Source organism: Pieris brassicae, chromosome 14 (genome assembly GCF_905147105.1).
Source record: "Pieris brassicae chromosome 14, ilPieBrab1.1, whole genome shotgun sequence".
Classification (NCBI taxonomy): Eukaryota; Metazoa; Arthropoda; class Insecta; order Lepidoptera; family Pieridae; genus Pieris; species Pieris brassicae.
This window is the reverse complement of record NC_059678.1, coordinates 541,031-548,610: the sequence shown is the minus strand read 5'-3', so window position 1 is coordinate 548,610 and position 7,580 is coordinate 541,031. Positions and strand designations below refer to the sequence as shown.

The 7,580-nt window shown below is 35.5% G+C and overlaps 1 long non-coding RNA gene across 3 annotated transcripts; it reads left to right on the top strand.

Moving 5' to 3' along the window:
• The first annotated feature begins 388 nt into the window (after positions 1 to 388).
• LOC123718042 lies at positions 389 to 2,405 on the top strand. Of its 3 annotated transcripts, none has more exons than XR_006754902.1 (3): positions 389 to 853; positions 918 to 1,141; positions 1,594 to 2,405. It is a non-coding gene; the product is annotated as an uncharacterized LOC123718042 (long non-coding RNA). The 3 variants fall into 3 exon arrangements; XR_006754903.1 differs by having other exon boundaries at positions 1,591 to 2,405; XR_006754901.1 differs by having other exon boundaries at positions 391 to 799.
• The last annotated feature ends 5,175 nt before the right edge of the window (positions 2,406 to 7,580 follow it).

Genomic DNA, 7,580 nt, shown 5'->3' with positions numbered 1-7,580 from the left:
AATTCGAATGAAATATGATTCAAAGAAATCACCGATATTCGGACAGCCCAAAGTCTCAACGCTTTTTCAAAATTTAAGCCAAACCCAAAGCCAATTTCCAAAAACAGTAAATAATTCATTACACAGATTACTTGTTAAATATCATAGAATAAATTATATTTATACATAGAATATTAGTTAGTAACATAGATGTTGCCAACATACTACACACAAACAATAAAACTAATACAGTGTGCTAAACATTTATGCAATATTATTATATAAAAAGGTTAACTTTCTTAAAGTCAAGTGAAACGTTTCTCAAATGAATGATCTTCACTAAATTTTTATTTTTTTATTTTTGAATAAAATATCTTGATCTTTATAATTTTTTAAGTACAGGAAGCTAAACGAAAATTGAAGGATATAAACAAAATAAACAAATACGAACTTTGATGAATGTCAAAAAATCATACTGTTGTCGAAATAAATGAAGAAAAGTGTGCAGTTTATAGTTATTTTAGGCGCGCTCGCTTTTTGACTCACATCCCAAAAACCTACAAAAGAGAGGTGACACTTGTGGGGGGCACAAGCGCACCCCGAGTGGAGAATGTCGATGGGAAAGATTACTGTCAAATAGTTCCTTGCAGAGAGCGCCAAACGTTAGTTATAAGGAAGCTGTCAAACTCCCTAGTAAATTATAAAACTTGTCGATATTTTATTATTAAATGGGTCGGTGTGTGGCTATTGGATATGAAGAAGAAGAGGGACAAGAGCATTGAGAAGACCATTATTATCTATTTAAAAGCAACTGATTATTGTAAGTTACGTACTAAGCACTTCAAAGTTACATATTTTGTTTTTGAGGCAACTGGTATGTATCATAACGACAATAAAATGGTTTAGTAATTGTTGTGATAAAACATGTATTTTTTTAGGTTTCCCACTTTCTTGGAATTTTTTAAATAAATCTGCAGTACCAACACTGTTTTCTTGTAACAATGCGTCAAGTCAAGATACTTCTACACGAGCTGAACGTTTGAAACGAAGAAATGTTAAGCCTTGCCTCATACCCAGCATTGTGACAGGAACGGCTGAATCTGTAGTTGACAAGAACACTGCTGCGGCTATGACTTCAACTGACCAAGGCTACGCTCATGAGGTTAAAATTTCAACTATCAATGATAAAAATGAGTAAAAGGGTAAAAAAAATACTATAAATCACGGAGATTTTTTGACGTTCAACTGAATGGAACTAACTCTCGTGATTTTGTGTTGTTATGTAATTAAATAATTTCTTTAAGATAAGCATTACTTTACCACAAAAACAAACAGCGCCCTCTACCGGAAAACTGACTAGTGATCTTCCCCATTATTGCCAAATATTTGAGTGTTTTCATTGTCCTATATACGATTATTATAAAACCATTATTATTATTTGTTTAGACTGCATAAGTATAATTTATTATATTAAGATATATTTTCCAATCCCATAAAATAAATTTAATAACAGCCGTGGAGGCCAAGAAAGGAAAAAAAAGAGACATTTTATATTTTAATTAATTTTATTTTACATTTTAGTAATTTTTGCTTAAAATTTACTGTTTTTAGCAGAATTTAGAAGTACTCACCTTCAGAAATGGAGGATAACGAAGGAGGCGGGGAAAACCCTCCCACCTCAAATAAACATCCTCGCTTGAGGATCATGGTGATGACCCCAAGGCAGACATGGTTGTCGGAGGCGGTGAGCGTAATGACAATCTTTTACCGTTTTACAAACCGAATTTTAAAAAACTTCCGAATAATTAAATACAGAATTATAAGTATTTGTCAAAGCTACTAGTATTTCTCAGACTGGGCAACAAGAGCCCGATTTACTTAATCCACATTTTTGCAACTGAAGTTAAAGGTTTGAAAATCGCCAATTCAAAGAGTGAATGCCAGTATAATTGCAGTTATTTTGAAGCAGTATAATACATTAAATAAATTTATTAACAATTCATCATTCAAAAAATATGAAAACAAAGCTTCCATTCCTGTTGCGGAGATTGAAAAGACAGGAATGTTAAGATTCGTTCCGGCTAACATATTCAATAAAGAGTTGTACAGTAGGCTATCGTCAATATATGAAATTATTGAAATCAGAAAATTCACAAAGAGGTCATGAGTATGTTCCTTTACAAACTGTAAGCATTACTTTTCTATCTAATATTCTACTAGATAATATAAAATATGACTTATTCTCTTATAGAATTTTTGAATATATACCACCAATGCAATGATGTTTCAAGTTTAACCACTCAGCTAAAATCTGTAACGGTAAACAAAATTTTTCAATTTGTGGAGGTGAACACTTATATAAGGAATGTGACAAGCTCACTGATATCTGTTGTGTAAATTGCAGTGGACCTCATCAAGCCATTTCAACAAGTGCTACCTCAACTAAGCAAGTTAATAATAATGACTTTCCCTTGCAACTAACATCAAAAACACCTGTATATAATAAGGTAAATAAATCTGTATATAACAAAATTTATTGCCTTTAGAAGATATTAAAAATTTAACTATCTCCTACTTTAAATCTAAATTATGTACTTATGCCCCTTGTACAGACATTGGTGAAGCTAGGCAATAAACATTCAAAATACCAGGTTACAGGATATTGATAATAAAAATTCAAACTATAGTCATAATTGTGTGGCAATATTAATTAAATCATACCTCAAGTACAATATATTAACATTAGATTCTATAAGGACATTCAAACTGCTCTGCATATCAACAGTAAGTGGCAATTTGACTGTTCTTTGTTTTTATTGTCCACCTACTGGTTGTCATATCAGATTAAATAGATTGCAGAGTATAATTAATAATGGGTATTATTTAAACGCAAATAAAAAAATACTTATGTATGCAATAATAATCCGAATTCCCATCAAAATTACTGATTGCACAGCAAAATACTTCACTCAAAATATAACTAAATTTACTACGATTTATATTCGCGTGTCGCCAATGCACAGTATACCTATTAACTCTTTTTTTAAATATAGCTTCTATTTGTATATTACTTTCAGCAGTTTTTCTAAATAAAACAGCATTTTATAAGTTTATTCCATTATTTATTGAGTATTACATTATGGGATCAGCAAAAAAATATAAAATTAGATACAAATAGTACCAGACTTTTTTATTGGGTTATTAAGGCGGGTCTTGCTTTCGTGGGGCTTCCACGCTTCCTTTTTATCCCAATAGACACATTTTTGGCTTCTGCAGGTGGTGCCACGTACTTGAGTCGGATCGCAAGTCCGATGATATGCTTGCTTATAGTTTTTGAGAAAATTTTGCATTTTCCGTTCATCCAGGCGGTTTGTTGGATGGGCAAGGCAACTCTCCAATACGCGAAAGCTTTCTTTCTGTATCCATCAAAAGTTTCCCAATCTTGATTAAATGGAATGTTGAATGAGATGAATCACTTTGCTTTATCAGTTGTGCCAACTACTAATTTTTTTTTATTATAAAATAGGGGGCAAACGGGCAGGAGGCTCACCTGATGTTAAGTGATACCGCCGCCCATGGACACTCTCAATGCCAGAGGGCTCGCGAGTGCGTTGCCGGCCTTTTAAGAATTTGTACGCTCTTTTCTTGAAGGACCCTAAGTCGAATTGGTTCGGAAATACTTCAGTGGGCAGCTGGTTCCACATAGCGGTGGTACGCGGCAAAAATTGCCTTGAAAAACGCTCAGTCGTGGAACGTCGGACGTCGAGGTGATACGGGTGGAATTTAGTATTTTGCCTCGACGTCCGATGCTGAAACTCAGCTGCAGGTATTAATCCGAACAACTCCTCTGAACACTCTCCATGGTAAATGCGGTAGAAGATGCAGAGTGACCCCACATCTCTACGCAACGCCAAAGGATCGAGCCGCTCGGAGAGGGATTTTTTCATCGACGATTCGAACCGCTCTTCGTTGGATACGGTCAAGTGGAAGGAGCCGGTACTGGGGAGCACCCGCCCAGAGGTGAGAACAGTATTCCATGTGGGGCCGTATTTGCGCTTTATAGAGTTGCAAGCGGTGGCCCCGAGTGAAGTACCGTCTCGCCTTGCTGAGCACACCAAGCTTTTTGGAGGCTAATTTAGCCTTTCCCTCCAAATGACCGCGAAACTGAACGTCGTTCGATATGTCAACGCCAAGTATTCCGATGCTGGCTGTGGCTTCAAGAAGAGTGTTTTCGAAAGGAGGAGTAGCGACAAAGGGTATTTTTTTCGCGGAAAATACTGGAAACCCTTGCCATATCAGTTTATACGTGGCATCTGCGTGCAAGTTTGTAGCTAAAGTAGCTAATTTTAACAAATATTTTGTTCCGATCGCAAAACGAAAGGTTGTATTTTCACCCTCCTCGTACACGTAGTAATAAATTACATATGGTTCGTCATCGTCCTCAGGTATTTTGAATTTATTTATCAACCATTGCTCTAATTCTCCCAGACTGATTGTAGAAGGGCCATAAACAACTCTGCGACGGTCAGAAAGGTAATTATTTAGTTGTTTTTTTGAGTGAACTTTAATACCATTAGTTTGACTCGGACGTGTTAAAATAGCTATTGGCTTCAAATGCAAAGCATATCACCTATTAATTTCATCCTTTGTCTCTTGGGTTATGCCATAATCATTTTTGGTCCCAATATTATCATGATTATGATCGCTACCTGTGCGGTACAGAAAGCCAGCATCGGAGTTTGACTCAAATAGTAAATAAATCTGTGCTGCACACTGAGGGCCGCGGTATTTGACATTATTGCAACGGTAATACTGTTTTTTACCTTTTTCTGTCGTGTGAGTAAATTTAACAGTCCAAATCTTCATCTCGAAGAAATTGTTGTGCTTCGTCAAAATTTTCAAACTTTTTGTTAAATATCCAATCTAGGCCACCCTTTCTCGTTCGTTTGGTGAATGGTTCCTCTTGCGGCTCTGCTTCACTGTCCGAAAAATACATGGGAACATCAGTTTGTTGTATATTACTTGATTTAGGTATCAAAGCGTCAAATTCCATGGTATATCGGTTAATTATATAGGTGATATATATATATCAGTTATTAACAATAGAAAGACTCAAAAGTCAAATTACACAATTCACAGTAATATTGCAATTATTAATTGTTTTATTAGTTTATCACTCGGCGCAACGCAACATTAAATGAATATAAACGAACAAATGACAACCCCAAACAAATGAACATGGATTGCGTAAAACAATACCTACACTGACGAAATATTTCCATTTCGCTCTTACGCGCGAGCTATGCGGTTAACTCCCGACAAATCCCGAAAATAGAAATTGTCGCTATAATATTATTCAATTTGCCGGGCATGTATTCTTGAACATTACGACAAATATGATGAGCAAGTTTTGTGGTGCTCAATAATATATATGCTACTTGGATAGTTATTTTGCTATGACAACTAGTATCATCTACATGCGCTCTGGTTGGTCTAATTTGCTGTGCAGTCAGTTTTTAATGATAAACATGCAGTATTTTTGTACCTAAATAAATTTATTTGTATCGCAATATGAGGAAAAAAGTTATGTCATGATGATGTATATTTCCGATTTATCTGCAGTACTTGTTTTGTTAAACATTTAGTTTATTTGTAGTGAAGTAATTTAATTGATGCAAAAAAGCGTATAAATGATGAAAATATATTGATATGCGATTATTTATTTGATGTGCAATTAATAATTTCCCATTAATAATCAACCAATATTTGTAAGTGGTGACTTTCATGCTCACCATATAGCATTTGGTTGTTTTTCTAGTAAGAGTTGAGGCCACAGCTTATTTAATATTATTGATGACTTAGATTTATGCATTTTGATAGATTTACAACTCAACCAACCCAGAGAAAATCCTTCTGCAATTGAGGTTAGCTTCATCAGTGCTAGTCTTGCATCTATGTATGAATGGTCTGTATATGACAGTGCCGAGTTATCACTACCCTACAATAATAGAAATATTCTCAACTATTGATAAATATCACATTGGTTCACCAGTAGACAGATTTTTATATAAAAAGGCAGATTGGACTAAATACAACACAGAACAGAACAGTTTTCAATAATTTTATCTTAAATTCTGATGACCCTATATTAACTTCAGTGCTTTCTGATCTTGTTTGGATACATTAAAATACCTAAACTTACTAAATCAAACAGTTTCAAAAGCAGATTGTCGATACCCTGATAGATGATGAGATAAACGAAATGAGTTGTTCTTATAGAATGCAGGCGTGTAGAATCGAACACGGGTAGGTTGTTGACGTATATTAAAGTGCGTGAATCATATTTACGGAGTTTATTAGCAATGCAGCGGCTTCGGTCAGAACCTGAAATGCTTTTTTCAGCATATGGGAATCTTCTTCATTATTCATATTCATCTTCATTATTTTGTGTTGTTATGAGTTTTTAATTAAATAAAACAAATTAGCACATATTAGGATATTTATAAAAGAAACCGCAAACAATCAAACTAGAAAAATACAAAACTAAAATATATTAAACTAAATCTTATAATTAACTTAACTGAATATTAGGTCCTTACATATGAAATTGGCGTTTTGTATGGGAGGAACAAAAAGTCGAATATTTTTAAATATAATATATTTAATTAATCAAAGTATGAACCATTGTTTTCTATGCACTTTTGCCATCTCATAGGTAGTTCATTGATCCCTTTACTAAAAAAACCAGTCGGACGGGAATCAATAAAATCTGTGAAGGTGATTTGGACTGCCCCATCAGAGTTAAATTTTTTCCCTTGCAAGAAGTTGTCCATGTCGAAAAAAATGGTAATCTGTTGGAGCTCTTCTAATTTGGTAGCCATCTGTTGTGCAGTGTGTGGTCTAGCGTTGTCGTGAAGTAGCAGTGGCGTGGAACGATTGACCAGCCTAGGTTGTTTAGCCGCTAGCTTTTCCATCATGGTTTGCAATTGCTGACAATAGACATAGTAATAGTCTGGCCAGATTTGAGAAAACTGCAATGAACAATACCTGCACTAGTCCACCAAACGCTTACAAGTAACTTTTTTGGGGTTAATTTTTGCTTGGGGCAGTATTTGGCTGGCTGGCCAGGATCCAACCATTGCGCTGAGCGGAAGCATTATCGTAAATAATCCATTTTTCATCACAGGTAATGATTCGGTTTAAAATACCTTCCGGTGTGCCGGTTCAGTAATGTAACGCAGCAGTCGACGCGCGTTTGCCGGTTTGCTTCAGTCAATTCGTGAGGTACCCACCTTTCAAGCGTTTTAATCTTCCCAATTTGCTTCAAGTGAATTAAAACAGTTTTATCACTAACACCGCAGTCTGCAGCTAACTCGGACGTGGTTTGCGATGGATCCGCTTCCACAATAGCCTTCAATACTTGAGTATCATCTTGGGTCTCAGGCCGTCCACGGGGCTTGTTCTGCAGTTCGAAATTTCCAGAACGAAAACGTTGGAACCAAAAACGAACTGTGTTTTCTTTTGCAACATGACCGCCATACACATCATTTACCCTTCGAGTCGTTTCCACAGCACCAGTGCCACGGCGGAACTCGTACTCG